Source organism: Thermobia domestica, chromosome 3 (genome assembly GCF_964235325.1).
Source record: "Thermobia domestica chromosome 3, izTheDome1.hap1.1, whole genome shotgun sequence".
NCBI lineage: Eukaryota > Metazoa > Arthropoda > Insecta > Zygentoma > Lepismatidae > Thermobia > Thermobia domestica.
Genome location: NC_137456.1, coordinates 127,956,049 through 127,973,252, shown reverse-complemented (window position 1 = coordinate 127,973,252; position 17,204 = coordinate 127,956,049). Strand labels below are relative to the sequence as shown.

The following is a 17,204-nucleotide window of genomic DNA, read 5'->3' as shown; positions in this document are numbered from 1 at the left end:
CATTCATCGTAATACAGGTTTCCCCAAAAGTGGATATACAGTACCGTACTGATCAGCTCATTGCATCGTATATCATTTCTTATTGTTATTCATCAGGTAGACTTAATTTCTTTATTATTTGTTCTTAATGTCTTTTTACTTATACCTTAAGCTCGGAACAGCCGAAGTAAATAAACCCATAAACTAGAATGTTATACTTGATCAATGCAAGGGGGTGTACCTACTTTTGGGCTAATCTGTATATTGGATAAAGTTAAAGTTATTGGAAGAAATAAGGCCATTTGTGTCATTTTACTTGTTAAAAATGTACAGTGAAAACGTTCATTTGAAAACGTACAATGAAAATTAACTTTATCAATGTTATCTTGTGATTACCATTACCCCAAACGGAGACTTCCAGAAAATGTATATTTTGTGCGTAAACAAAGAAACACAAATAATGATCTAAAGTAAATGAAGCACAATATGGAAAGCTGGAAATGTAAAGCAATAAAAAGGCTAGACATATTAGGTAGAACAGACATTACTAAAACGGATTGTGTAGCCTGAATAGAGAACAAACATGTATAATAAGTAGAGCCGGGATTTCTAAGCAAACGTTTATTTATTTCCACACTTCTAAAGATATGCGGAAATGTGGTTCGTAGCATGCACCCTAACAAGCAATTTTAATCATGATTGATAGTGCTTACAGGTAAAATGCTTATTTTTAACGCTTATTTATTCTAAGATTTTCAATTAAAGTTGCACATTTATTAAAAATATATCACATTAGAAATGCGTATTACAGTTTTATGCACTACCGTTATTCTCACTGAATCCATATTTTACGCAGTACATGCTTGACTACTTCCCCAAATTACCCGATTTTATAAAATAGTTGGAGGCTCGAAATAATTCCTTATAGCATCCATTTTCTCTGATAAAAGAATTTTCTGTAACATTGTCTTCAGTGATCGTGGTGTTGCTAAAATTGCATTCGACAACCTTAGTCATATATTACTTTAAAAATCCTGGTTACAAAATACTACAAAATTTCTGTAAAGCTTCCCGCTGAAGGAACAGATGTTGAAAAAGAATTCACCGAAGAAGAACTATGTTGCTTTTCACAAGTCCCTGTGACCAGGGGCGGATCCGGGGGAGGCCGATCTGGGCGATCGCCCCCCCCAGAAGGGGAAACTTTCTTATTTTATATATAAATAAATCAATCCATAAAAAGTTTGTAGCTCTTAAAAGTAGCTCAAAGTAGCAGTATTACTACCTACCGCCCCCCCAGAAGTCCGTCCTGGATCCGCCCCTGCCTGTGACGTCATACAACGTGGAAAGTACATTTTCACCATACAAATCGTTTTTCAGCGACAGAGGCAGAAGCTTCACGCAAAAAATCTGAGGACGACCATCATAATATACTGAAACAACCTTGAATAAGGTAGAATTTCACAAAACACAAATATTTCATTTAGTTTCGTGTATTTGTTTTTGATTAGGCCCTATTTTGGCGTTTTTTTTTCAATTATGCATATTTGCATGCATAATTGCATATATTTGCATATTTTATAGTTTCATTGTGCTTATACATCTAGGCTTTAGTAATAAGTTTATTAATTTATTAAAAATGGAAAAGTAAACTCTTGGATCGTGAACATTAGAAAACTTGTATCATGCTTTAAGTATGTGGGTCTGCAAAATCTGACAATAACTTAATTTTAGTAAAAGATACGTGCTATCTCACTAAAATTTCTCGTTTTTTTTTTTTTAATTGAATAAGTGAAGACTTGCTGTAAAAAACAATGTAAATGCCATCTTGCAATTGTCTCACTTATTTTACTTTTTAAAAATACGTTTATGCGTTAGTTAGAGCCTCATACTTCGTTATATGCTAGAGTATATTTCCAAGCAATAATATGTTCTATTTTGTGACGCTTGGGCACAATTTACTAATTTTTTTGTCTTTACTATTATAGCAACTCTGTTCTTGGCACTTATATTGTTTTCTATAGCGAGTCTTCAATTGATGATACCAGAATTCAGAGATATTACTGAAACATTTATCTATGCAATATGAACCAAAAGAATTCAAGAAGTTCCATCCGATGAAAATTTACTTCATAACTCTCTTGGGCAATTAAAAAAAATGTCATGTTCTAATATTTTTAATAATTCATTTATTTATAATTTTGAAAAAGTTGTTAAAATAATTTTCGAGAAATTTATTCTAGCAAAATTTATTCTCCTAGTTAATTACTTTTTTTAAAAAAATGTGAAAAATGAATAATGCCATATTGTAAGGTAATTAATTAAACAGTTATTTATGAAATAGAACAATATCGCTTGAGGCATTTTTTTAGAAAATCAACCAAAAGAAAAAACACTTATTTTGCTGCAACAAGTTCAGTAAATTTTCTTTCCAGTTCATATTCTGAGCCTGAGATCAATTGTACAAGTACAGTACTATCTCAAAAGTACAAATGTGGCTTTCTTATATTTCTTGAAGCTAGTGAGTGGAAAAATCTGAGGGTAAATGCATGCCGAAGATACCTCGCGATCGAGATCGAGGTTTAAGTCGCGGTCGCTACCTCGGTGTTTAGGTCGCGATGGATGAAGGGCGCACATAGCGAGGAGGTCGCACCCTCGCTGTTAAGTTCTCAGTTTAAGAGTCGGAAGGAGTCAAGTGACCTTGACAAATCGAAGATATCGCAGTGCAAAGTGTTTCCTTATTTTGGCAACAGATGGGGTTGTTGCTGAAATGCCGTCAAAGCAAACGGCACCCCTCCTTTTCCTTCGTTTTCCCCTGCATGTGGTCAAAGTTGGACAGCGCAGGAGGGGGATGGTTACGGCTGTAAATGGGACAGAAAAGTGAAATTCTTTTCTTTTGGCTAAGAGAAAAGAAGGAACAGAACTGAAGAAAAAAAGAAATAAGAGGGACCAACATGATATCAGCAGTTAGCTCCGTGTCTAGAGAGCCACTGAAATATCTACAACGGTCACAAACATACCATAGAGAACTAAAGCACTTGTCGCCTGTCTCTTTCTCAAAGGATTCTACCTATGGTAAATAACGCGGGAATAGTGCAGGAAGAGTCTGATATAAAATGAAGAACCATGCAAATATTAAAAAAAAAAAAAAAAAAACGGGAGAGTCGATATTCTAATTTATTTTGGGCCTTCGTGGTTAAAAAAAAAAAAAAAACTTGGAATTGAAAGGCAGAAAACCCAGACAAAGATCTGAAATGTATTGGCAATGTGACTCTTTTTTAGTGGAATCCATTTCTTTATTTTCTTTTCAAAATATGATCACCAGATTTACCCTCTGTCTCGCCTTCACATTCGAATGGTCCTGGGATCGATACCAGTAGCTGACCATCCTGAATTTTTCCTATTACAACAGGAAAGGGGCGCAATGTTACATTTAGCCTTGGGTACCGGCTTAGAAGGACAGGAGGGAGCATATGCTCTGCTTGGTATTGGTTTTTATTTGGGAAAATAGACCACTTCATTAACAATAGAATTAAAAGATGTGTCACATTCTTCAGGAAGGTACACTCATGTCCAAAATTATTGTCGCATGTCTATAAATATGTTGTTGTAGCAGGGGTGCCCACAAGGGGGGGCTATGACGCAAACTGCGTCATTGAAATATTTGGGGGGGTTAAAAATCTATATAAATATGTTTGACGGGGGGGGGGTAAAATTAATCGAAAAGTTTTTTCATGGAAGAATACCTATGGATAGACAATTGCGGGGGGTGCGTCATGGACATAAGGGGGGGTGGGCACCACTGGTTGTAGGAATATAATTTGATAACGAATTCACCCGGTATTTCTTATAATGTTAGTATATGTACAATCGGCAGAGACATGTATGCAAGTTTCATGTCAGAAGAGGAGTAAATAAGAACAATAAAACGAAAATAAAACTTCCGTGACCATTTAGCAACATTATGATTTACTCATTCTAATTTTCGTATTTATAAATATTTTCCTATGAAATTTACCATATATTCATTTCCCGATTATACACATAGTATCAGTATTAAAAGTACCCAGCAAATTCAGTATTACATTATATTCTTACATGGAGACAGTTATAGATATGCGACAATCATTTTGGAGATGAGTGTACAAGGACGTAACAGGTGTTTGTTTCAAACATTGAATAAGTGTTCGTATACATTGAACTTATTTCCTGACGTCACAGAACTAAGAACTGTCACAGAGCGACGTAAGTCCGGCGACAATACAATATTTCATTTTTACTTTCATACTTTGCAATATATCTATTTATTTTAAAAGCAAATTTTAATGTTTTTATTTTCAACTATTTTATCCTAAAATAAATACTAGCCTTTAACCAGCCCTTATTTCCCTGGTTGCATATCACTTTAGGATTTGGAAAATGTGTCCAACGAATAAAAAAAATGATAAAACACCTTTTAAAGACATTCTTTTGTTAATCAATTCGCACTAAAAAGTTGAAAATAATCTTATTTATGCAAGCCTAAATAAAAGAATGGGGTGCGTCATTTTAAGAATTTATAAAGTAACTGTATGTAAGCCTATATTAGAGCGCATTCCATTTTTTTTTTTTAAGTCATGCATAACCAAAATTGTTTTCTACTTTTAAGTGCGACTTGATTAATGAAAGAATGTCTTTAAAATGTTTATTAGTATGTTTTTCTATTATTATTGTTAATGTTTGCATCCTTGGCATAGGATGTTTATTTTGTAAGGTACCGTATGGTGCGTTTCTATACTACTAGGGTATATAAAAATTTAGTTTCCTATGCGATACATTAAACAGCACTTTTAAAATAAATAAATAAATAAATAAAAATTACTACCGAATATAGAGTATTTCTCCGCTAATAAGAGGGAGACAGATTGAGGATACCAAACACCCCTACCATTGATTGAGAAATATTTCGGTGTCGACACTGATGAACAACATCTACATTTGAATTTGAATGTTTTATGGGCTTTAGGCAATTGATTCAGACCAGGATACATGGGGGACAGAATGTTGGAAGCAAGTAGTCCAGTCCCTAGTTTGAATGCCTGGAATGAGTAAGGACTCTTCCCTCCTTGGTAAAACCTGCCGGAATCTGAAGCAATATCAAAGAAACTGCTTCGAAAAGAGAGGGAGCAAACATGCATAAATAGATAGTCAAAGTCGGATTTAGGTTTCGTGGGGCTCCAAGCTGTTTAAGGTAATGGGGTCCTTTCTGTGTCCAGATGAACATAGGCACCCTACATACAGAAATGAACAAACTAGAGATAATTTAGAAAGCAGACTAGCAGAAGGAGCCCCATTAATTACATGAACGTAGGCTACACAGCAGGAAGCATTGTTGCTACGTATATATACATTTTATTTTATTTTTTAATTTTCTTATATTTTAGAAATGTATATCCAGTTTTTCTTTAGATTTTTGGACCCCAAGAGAGCAGGGCCCTAAGCTATAGCTTGTTTAGCTTATACGTAAATCCGGCACTGTAAACAGTATACACATACAGGCGCGGATCCAAAGGTGGCTATAGAGGCTATAACCCCCCCCCCCCTTGACGTTCAGGTATACACTGGATAAAATGGGCTTCAGTCCTGTTTACTCTGGATAAAGAGACAAACTATGGTTTAGCTCCTCCCTTGATCATATCCTGGATCCGCCACTATATATATATTGACAACCCAGCCACTCAGTGACTAATTGGGGATGCAAAGTTGAGTGTAACTGGATGCCTTCCACTCACCATCTAGAATGAGTGGGATAAACTTTGATATTAATTTGCGAGAGGTTTCTCATTGGGGATAAATCAAATAAAGATACGTCCACTTCATTAATTTAATATCACTGTATTTCTTTGACTTATGAGTTTACTGTAAGATTTCAGAACGCTAGTAATGACGGATATTAAGAATAATTTGCCAGACGGGTATAGAAACGGTCAAGTATTGAGCCTTTGAGCCCTGAGTCGGTGCAACACATACCTGGATAATCTGGTGTAATTCCCACGTTGCTCTAGCGTTGAACTCGGCTCCTTTACGCTGAATCTCCTTACTGTTGAAAGACGAGAACGAGCATTGAGGTATGGCTCCTCTCAATTGCTACTCTCGGCGTGATGTTCTACGTTGTTAGAATGATTTGGTATTTCCTTCTCCTGACATCTGGCTGACTCGCGACTAAAGCTTGGTTCTCCAAGAACTCGAACCAAAGACTGATCACTAAGACTTGATCATAGACTCGATCAACTGCACCCTGAGGACTCCTCTATGGACTTCCAGGACTTGATCCAAAACCTCTCTCGTCCTGTGGTTTTGTTGAGCTTTGTCCAACCTCCGTCGTCTGCTTGTCGTCTGCTTGCAGCACGTGCGACACCGTTTTCACATGGAGAGACAAATTCCTTCCATGTGTCAAGACTCAAAATTGCAATCCTCGACACGCTCTGATTTCCCGATTCTAAGCAATTCTCCGCATATCCGTAATTTCGTGAAATTCGTGAAATCTTACAGATTCACTTTATACAATGTATAGAATCTGGCTAATGTGAGGATAGACACATTGTCAACTTTTCCTTCCTACATTGCCAGACTCTCAACGAAGACATTCTTATTCACATTTATTTACAACAAACTGCTGACACAAACATTAGCAACATTGTGCAGCTTGCATTATACTCTCATACACAACATTTAATTCCCATAACCTTAATAAATGATTTTTATGACATAAACATTAAAACAGAATCAAAAATATACAAATCAATTTACTCGAAAATCGAGTGCTGCTACATGGCCCCCCTTAAAAACTTGGTTGCCTCGCAATCCAAGGTAGACCTCGTAAGAGGGCGATTTTCCATAAACACCCTGTACATCTATAAACTGAATCAATATTGAAAGATAAATATAAATTTGAAATTAAATAAAATATGTATAATTGTGCAAAATAGTTATAGAAAAAAAAGTAATTAATATTCCTTCACCTAAAATTATTAAAATATATATTTGAATCTTTAATCTTTTCTTAATTCCTATAATTATAAAATACAAAAAGTTTCAATTGGTTGTTTACACACTGTTTTTTAAAAATATCTACATAGCAGCGAATGGGGGCTTGTATTGCTAAAGAGAACAGCAGCACAACCCCCGTCTCAAACAGTAGGCAGCTAGCATGTAGGTGGTGGGGATAGAAGTTCCTATCAACTTGTCTGAGATAGATTTTAGTGAGTTTTCGCTGAAATACTTGCTCATCACATTTGCTCAAGAGTGATTGTGCATAATTATATATGCTCGTTTACAAGTACTCTTGAATAATCTTCTCTTCGCAACAACGCTTTTAGAGTTTCATGTTACCAAAAATTACCACTACTCTGTCTGTCCATACGTGCCAACCAATGAATTTATTGGCCGTATCAGTACTGGTTCAACTTCATTTATTTCCACCGCTATGTGATTGGAAATCTAAAAACAAAAACTTGTAACATAGTGTTAAAACATAGTTAGTTAATATTTTTACATTAGCACTGTAAAACTTGAAAATATAATTGTTTTATTTTCATCAAAATTTTAATCACTGACATTTTAGCATGAACGCAAATAAAATCTTGCCACAGGGCGTTGGATATGCTGCAGATACTTCCAGCTTGGTAACTGCAAGATCAACACTTTTCAACCAAGGTTAACTTGACTTCCTTTTCTGCCCTTCTGTTTGTGCGTCACTCTTGTACGGATAACACTGGGTGTTAATATTCACTAGCAATTATTTCGTTATTAGTTTTAAAACACTATATTTTATAATACCACCACGTCGCAAGGATAAAAATATTCACTTTTCATGTTTTTCGGGCACTCAGTTTTCCCGTGTTTGTCGGAATTTTCGATGAAAACGTCGGTTTTCGTGGATTCATAGTGTCCCATTGATGTATTAGTGTGTTTCTCATCTTCTGTAGTGATGTGGTACAAGTGTGTGTTTTCCCGCTCAGTTTCAGTGCTCTTACTACAATCCGCTATACTTACATCTGGCAAATTCTTAAAAATAGTGATATCAGTGCTTTGTGGGATAGTTTTTAGTGTAGATTTGCTCGTATTTAAAATTGTGGCGTAAATTGGTGATACTTGGGAGAGTGCGTAAGTCTCAGACTCATCTCTACCATTTACTTCTAAATCTATGTTTGATCTTACATTATTTTTACTATTTCTTACACTATTTTCGTATTTTCTCTCTATCCTATTTAATCTTAACAAAATATAACATGTGATAATTACTATTACAACTAATACACTTCCTAAAACTAACGCTGATATTAATAATAATATTGTATTGATGTCCATTTCCTTCGTTTTTGAATATTATCTGAAATAGACGAGAAATAGATAAAGTCGGGATAGGCCTACTTAAAACTCGTAGAAAATTACATTTATTATAGTTAATTAAATAATTAAAACTCCTATCTTGTGTCTGCCTACACTTTTGCGTTCTAAAAGTCGCATCTTTTTGAAGCAGTCTTATTTTGTTCTTTCTGTGTCGAGCACCCTTGTTACTTTCTTAGTAATTCTCGTGCGTGACCGTTAAAACTTTAGCTATGTGTGAAGTCCTTCTAACCATAACTTGGAGACTATGTTTCACACTTAAAAACTCGTGTTTTCACTCTTTTTCTACCATAAATATAGCATTAAATTATACTCGCTATATCTCTCTATATTTAAGCTTTTAGTACTTATTTCATACGTATTAATGTAGTTTAAACTTTATTTTAATCATCTACGTGTTTAAATATCGTTAATTTTATTAAATACTAATTTTTCTAGAATTTCTAAAAACATATTACATAGATTTACGCTCGAACTGGGATGCCACATCAAGCTTACGGGGACTACAGCGAAGCGGGATAGAGTGACTCCTTTCGTGTTCGTTCGAGTTCACTCGGAATCATTCGCCTTTCCTTCTGCTTGAGACCTGGAGTGGAGACTAACGTAGCCTCTCGCGGAGATACTCTCTCGCGGGGTCTCACTTCTCATTCTTACCTCTTGCTGCTCAGAGCATTCAAAAGCTGTTTGACGCAAATCCATACTGAATAATATATGAGCATTGCTCGTATCGTTTACAAATTACGTTCCACAATAAAATTAATAATTCTAATGATTCTTTTCAATCAATATTGATTGATTATTACTAATTATAATAAAATATATTATTTTCTTTTCTTTTCTTTTCTAAAACTTACAAAAATTTTCGGACTTTAAAAATAATGAGTAAATACGTTATTACTACATACACTAAACATCTTTAACACTATTTGTGAATTATTTCTAGCTTTATCTATGCTTATTTGCATCTTTTAACCCTTTCATTCACCATATACATACAATATAAAATTCATTATTTTCTATTTTATAAAAACACTTGTAGTAATTATGCATATATACTATCTACTATTACTATAATAGTAACCTATTACTATTTCGTCTATTCTTATCTATTATTAACTATTTCTATTGTTGTTATTACTAATATTATTACTTTCTACATTTATTTTCCTTATCCCTTCTTAAATGTTTGAATGTTTTTGACTTTATCTATCCTTGATTGATGTTACTATCCTAGATTCATCTAGGTTATCTATTCTCATCTATTTCTATCCTTATTTCACTATTTTCTCCATTTCGTTCACACTTTATATGGAAATGGGACATCGTTTGGTACACCGTATTACAATACAACCTATCCGGTTTGGGTAGTATCACTATTATGGACTATCATAGACTATAGACTTTGTTTACTTAACCTTGTACCTTTATGTGGTGATGGTGTTTACTATTGGTGATGGCTGTTTGGTGAGTATGGAATGCATGATTTGAACACTTTTGACACATTTACATGTTTGTTTACACTCGACTTCATTTTTTTTCAAAAATTACCAATACTTAATTGTATTGTTTACAACGTGGTTTACAACCTTTTCTAGACTTTTCTCGTTCTAGTTCACGGAATATTCAAACAATTTATATACAATATGATACTAAATAATGTTATTATTATTATTGTTATTATTTTTATTATTATGATTATTATGGTTCATTGTTTTCTACTTTATATTTTCTTATCGATTTATACAGTCTGCAGTACAACGTTATTAATGCAATGACTGAAACAATTAATACTACTATGATGGCTGCTATTACATACATTATGTAATTCGTTCTAATTATTAGTAGTGGTACAGTGGTATCCACTTTCAGTTTTAATAAATTTTCTGCTACATTGTTGAGTTCCTCATGGTGTATACTAAAATTTAATTGCTTTAGCGTCCAATTTCCTATCAAACTTAAATGCTTATTATTTACGCTTATTACTTTTCTTGTTGGAATCGCCAATTCTCCAAAAATTAGGTTATCAAATAAACTGTAATCAATGAAGTACGAACAATTATTCCCAAAATTTACCTTCGTCGATGTAACTTCGTGATGTTTTCCTAGCTTAGTCACATATCCTTCTACCAATGATGAGTATAATACTCCAGCATGAGTATATTTGTACACTACCTTGCCTAGGTATTTCTCTGTTTGTTGTTCGCAACCACTTAGCGATCCATTGAACACAATGTTGTTCAAGCACTTAGCTGCATCATCTAGTGATATCTGCTCGCAAAAATACAAGAAACTCTTGAATTCACATTTCGATCGATCTAGTGTGTGATATATTCCATTAGCTAAGTATACCACTTCCGGTAACTTGTAGTACGTTCGAAAATTGTTCGTTAGATAACCCATTGAAATTACATTAAACATTTTTAATACAGTATTTTCATAAACAATAGGCGTTTTTAATAATAAGTCGATGTTGTTTTCATTATAGTTGTATTTCATTAAGTAAATCGACGATACTCGATAGAACATTCCTATATCAGAACGATAAATTGAATGCTTCAAGATATCATGACTATTTATAAATTTGTTCACATCTAAATTCGACAAAATATGATAGGATAATTGGTTGCTAAGTATGTCGTTGAATATTTTATTGACTCTTTCTCTAGCTAAATGCGAAAATAGATTAGTCAAAATTTTCCTTTGAGCTTGCTGCAAGTAGCAATACATCTCTTGCAGTTTACTCCTTACATTCTGAAGAACATGATGTACCTTAACTACCACGCCATGCATTATTGAAATTTCCTCATTATGCGATATTTTTAACTTGTGAATTTCCTCAGCCAATACATTTTCGTGTTCAGATAATTTTTGAATCGAGGTAGACAACTGTTGTGTGTGTATTAGGTTATAGGTTGACAAACCTATAGACCCAAATCCTAATAGCATAGACCAAATTGAGCGTTTAGTCCTTGTTGACTCCATACATTTAGAACTACCATTTATGAATACAAATTGACATGGTATTGAATTTATTATATTAATTCTAAATTGTCTTTCCCCTTCTGCGTACTCTTCTAAAATATCATATGATTCACTACACACTTTGTGCATCGGCACAGCTTCGTGAAAATTAACATGTAATCGAATAGTTGTATAAACCATATTTGACGCATGAACTGCCAACGAATCTTGCGTTAGGGCTATCCCTACGTCCTTCATAGTTACTTGATGATGATCGTCTGATTTTCCAAAATGAACCATAACTATCAACTTTATATAGATCACCCACATTGTTGTTTCCATATTCTAATGTTTCCTTTTCAGTCTCGAATAAAATTCTGGAATTAGTAAAACCTAATATTAATTTCCTGTTACTATTCATTTATTTATTTATTTGTGTTTTAGCCTACTGTCAACAATTTATTTATTCCTATGTATTCTATATTTTTATTTTACTTTCTAGGTGTCAACTGATTTTAATTATTTAATTTAATTTTACATTCCATACATTTATTATTTATTCACAACTCTAGTAACTATAATTCAAAAAGTGTCTATCGATTCGGGAAATTTCCTGATGGAGATTAGCATTTCCTCCAATCTCGGGTTTAGGGTTTGGTTGAGAAAGTGCCCCCTTTCTGACACTTCATCGGTAGACCCAATTTGTACCATAGTTACATTAGACCCTATGTTAAATTTTTTTTCCACCAAATCCAAATTTATTCATCACCATCTGATGTTTGATCTGTGTCACCCAACTTTTCACCATTTTTACTTTCTACAAATAATTTTAATCGTCTTCAGTCTATAGTGTCACTCTTCTTTTCACCATTTTTAGTTTCATACTGTACTTTGTATGAATTATTGTTTATCTTGTCCACAATTACCCCTTTTGTATTGTAACGGTTACCAAAACATGCGGGCAAACCTGCTCTTGGCATTTCCCTAATTAACACTTTTTGACCAATTTCAAAACTCGGTTGATCAAACTTTTTCTCTATTTGCTTCTTCTGAGATCTAAATCTTCTCTGCAAATTCTTATACGCTAGCTGTCGTGCCTCTTTTATGCTCTGAAGTCTCACCTCATTGTCGACGTATTCGCAAGGAATGTCTAGGTCCTGTTCAAGAAACGTTCTTGGTTCGACTCCATGCAATAGATAGTATGGCGAAAAACCAGTACCATCATGCACTTGCGTATTAATAGTAAATATCAAACTTGGCAAGATCTCGTCCCAGTTTGAAAAATCCTTGTCAATGTAATGCTTCATTACTTGCTGTAATGAGCCAATGGCCCTCTCTGCACTTCCTATCGAATAATGGGCGCTTGTATTCGCAAAATGCAATTGCATTCCAAATTTCTCTGACATTTCCTCCAAGATTTTGCTGGGATGAGATGATAGCCTATCCAGATGGATCTGAGATGGAACCCCATGTTTCGTAATCAGATCTTCGAATATTACCTGCGCAACGATCTCTGCCGTTACTGCGGGTACCGCTCTAGCGATAACAAATCTAGTTGCATTATCTACAAATACTATAATGTATTTATTTCTATTGCTACGAGACAATTTGAAAGGACCAACCTCATCCATCACAACTGACTGGAATGGAGCATAAGAGGGGTACGTCTGCGCGTGAAACGGTACTCTTCCTGTCTTTCTTTTCTGTATCTGGCAACTTATACATTCACCTATCTTCTCCATGAAGAATTTCTTCATGTTCGGAAAATATATTAACTTTAGTGCACGTTTATAACATTTCGTGTAAGAAAAATGTCCGCCACCATATACCGAACAATGTAGGTTCTTGAATACCTGTTCTCTTAATGCATAAGGAATACATAATAATAACTTTGTACCGCCTGCCATTCGTTGTGTTCTATAAAGCCTATTGTCCTTTACCGTATACCATCGAGCTTGTTTTTCGGCCTTTACGTCAGCACCCTCTGGGTGTTCAATTGCATGCATAATCGGTCCGAAATATGAATCTTTTCTCTGTAACTCGCCAACATCAATGTCCTTGTCAAAGGTCAAATTAACTTGGAGATCTTCGGAATTCACTTTCAACGTTTCTAACTCAATATCTTCCACTGTTGGTTCAATGTCGGTGTTCCTGGACAAAATATCACTAGGATTCTTTTCTCCAGGGCAATGCACCGGTGTGTACTTATACTGGGCTAAGTCTAAACTCCATCTCACCAGTTTCGGAGCTAATTTGGGTGACGTTTGCAAATACTTTAATGCCTTACAATCGGTGTACAGCTCAAATTCTTTATTGAACAAGTAATAATTAAATGCTCTTAATGATCTTATCACTGCCAATATTTCTAACTCCACTATGTGTCTGGTCTTCTCTTGTGGACGTAACACGCGACTGTAGTACGCTACTGGTGTCCATTCACCATTAGCCTGTTTTTGCATTAAAACTCCACCAATCGAACTAGTCGATGCGTCAGTGTACACTCTCGTGTCCAAATCTTCCCTAAACGGAGCTAATAATGGTGCATTAATTAACGCTGATTTTAATTGATCGAACGCCTGCTGGTGTGATTCATTCCCCTCGAACTTGTGACCCTTTTTCAAAATTGATTGAAACGCTGATGTGATTTTGGCATAGTCCTTACAGAATTTTCTAACGTAATTCGTTAGACCAAGAAAAGATTTTAACTGCTTTACATTATTCGGGGCCTTACATGCTTTTATTGCCTGAATTATCTTCGGGCTAACCTCATATCCTGCGTCACTGACAATGTGTCCGAGAGCCAAAATTTTCCTTTCTATGAACTGACATTTCTCTACAGATAGTTTGAGTCCGTAATGTCTCAACCTTTTAAAAACTGATTGTAGTACGTCTACCATTTTCTCCTGATTATTCGTATATAAAAATACATCATCCATATAATAGGAAACTGACTCTGGATTCACATTTGCCAGGGTCATCGCCATTATTTTTGTATATATAGCGGGCGATTGTAAGTATCCCATCGGAAGAACTCGATACTGACAGGCTCCTACGCCTGGTATATTGAATGCGGTATACTCCCGTGACTCCTCAGAAATAGGCACTTGATGGTAAGCTGACTTTACATCCAAAATACTAAAATATTTATGTCCTCCCATGCAAGTTAAAATTTGATGGATCGGAGGCAGCGCAATGCTGTGCAGTTTTACGCATTTATTCAAAAAACGGCAGTCAAGAACTGCCCGAATACCCCCTGACGGCTTTTGTATAAACAACATCGGAGAGTTATAAGCGCTTGCACTTTCTTCAATTATTCCTTGTCTTTAAAAAATGTTAATTTGTTCCTTAACTTTATCTCTTAACGCTATGGGAATAGGATATTGGTGTCGTCTAAATGGTACTTTCGTTTCGATGTGGTGCTCAAAATGTTTTACTTGGCCTAATTCGTCATCCTGCCATGCAAAACATCCGCAAAATCATAGCATAAACTCTCAATTCGCTTCCTAATTTCCGGTTTCGTTTCGGTCCCAAATTTCAATCGAGATTTATCAAAATTCCTACGGGATCTTAAAATACTATTTATATCCTCGTTTGATAATCCTTCGTTCTTCAATTGTTCTTCATCTACACATTCTTCAGCTTTTCCTAGCGTTACATTTGGTCTTAATAAAATTGCTCTATTGGATGGATTAATAATTTCGATCTTATTATTCTCAGCCGATAAAAGTGCGCGCGGGATCAACACATTGTATTGGGCTTCTATCTTTCTGTCCGGCTCTAACAAGTATTCCCTGTTATTCCAAGAACTAACCAAATTTACTTCCACAGTAGTCTTAGTCCTAGGTAACAATCGTACCTTATGACCTAGTACCCATCTTGGTCTAATACAATGTTTTATTCCTAAAGCTGCATTATCAGACAAAGTCACAGACTCCTGTTCTTCCCTTTTCCTTAATCTTGGCTTTCCAAATCTCTGCAATGTCAATTTATTCTGACCGTAATTTATTTGGCAATTCTGACTCTGTAAAAAATCATTCCCGATCAAAACTTGATACGGAAAATCCTTCACTACGCGAAATTCCAAATGAAATGTCTGTCCGGCCATTTTAAATCTAATCACAGCGATCTTATTTACTACTAACACATTCTGTGTTATTCCACGAATACGTGTTGGTCTAGGGATTACCTTCGCACTAGGTGGGACTAGCTTTTCATTTACAATGGATATCTGCGATCCTGTATCAATCAACGCCTTATGACTTCTCCCGTCTACTTCTATCGGAACATAGAGCATATTATTATCTTTTAACGTAGAGGCTACTATTTCTCTAACTTTTGATTTACCGCCTGTAAATGCGCCTCTGTCATTTACAGTTTGACTTAGTTTAAATTATTTGAACTTGTAGCCTGATAGTAAGTTGTACCATTTATCTGGTTCGGTACCACTGGAACATACTGTACTGGACCATTTACTTGACTATGATTTTGGCACCATGATGGACCATTAACACCGTTAGCACAACAACTATTCCCTCGTTGTTGCCAAAAATTTGTCTTCCTTCCACCTCGGTTACTACGCCAATTATTTCTAAATCCTCTTCTGTTATTGTATCCGCTAGAACCTCTATTCCTATTATAACTATTATTATTATCCCGATTCCAGCTCCTATTTCCATTGTTTTTGTAAAAATTTCGTCCTCCATTACGAAAATTTATATTTCCTCTAAAATTACTACTATTATTCTTCTGTTGCTTCGAATCACTATCGCTTTTATCTTCTCTACTATTCCGGTCTTGAAACTTCGTCGAAAATGTTAACTGTAATTTCTCTATTTTCTTCTCTAGCTCACCCAACTGAGTGATACTTGGTTGTTCTTGCTTAATTTTTACGTCTTCCCTATTTTTAATCTCTTTCTTTAACAGCAACTTATCAATTTCCACATCGCTATCCTCCTCTTCTACTTGTTCTCTCATTTTCTTGAGAAGGTCTTTGACAGTAACCTTTCCGTTTTCCCGTTTGACGCGTTTCTCTACTTTGCACTTATTCTTCTCTACTTTCTGAAGATCCTCTACAAATTTGTCAATTGTCGAATACGAGTTAGTTCCTACTCGTTCCATGAAATATGGCTGAAGGCCACCTACGATTATCCCTATTTTCTTTTTGTCATCCATGCTAGCGTCTAATCTTTCGCACAAAACTAGCATATCGTACACATAATTTATTATAGGTTCATCCTCGAGATGCAACCTTTCTCTTATACGTTCCTCTATATCTAATGTTACATTTGTACGTGTAAATTCCTCTATTATACTTTTCTGTAATTGCTTATAACTAATTTCGCTAACATTCCTTCTCTTTAAAAACACTTTCATCCATTGTCTACCATTCCCTTTAAATACACTAGGTAACAGCTCTTTTCTTTTATCCTCACTCACGCCTGCCATTTGACACGCATCGTCAAACTCATCAAAGAAGCCAATTATATCATTATCTGTCTTTAAGTCAAACTTCGGGAGTTTGTTTACATCGGAATAAAATGTTACGCCTGTCGCCATTTTATCTTCTTTTGAACTACTTGACTGCTTATTACCTATTACGCTACTTTCAAATGGAAAGATTGATGTAAAATCTTCCGTATAAGATTTTGCTATAGGACTGGACGGAAAATTCTCGACGGGTCCTAATTTCAAATTAGGTTTTACACTTTCTTGCTTTTTCTTACTCGAGGTCGCAATATTAAACAAGCTTCCGACCTGTACTCCTTTTGCCGCTTTTTGTGCTCTCGTACGAATACTTTCGTTACTCATTTACTTATTAATTACTTAAAATTATTTATTCTTATAACACGTATATTCGAGCTACTTTAATTAACTGGTCG

At 35.0% G+C, this 17,204-nt stretch overlaps 1 protein-coding gene across 1 annotated transcript in view; it reads left to right on the top strand.

Annotated features, from left to right (window-relative positions):
* LOC145680724 (uncharacterized) overlaps positions 1-17,204 on the top strand; it is a 59,749-nt gene that overhangs the window by 31,205 nt on the left and 11,340 nt on the right. The window lies entirely within an intron of this gene.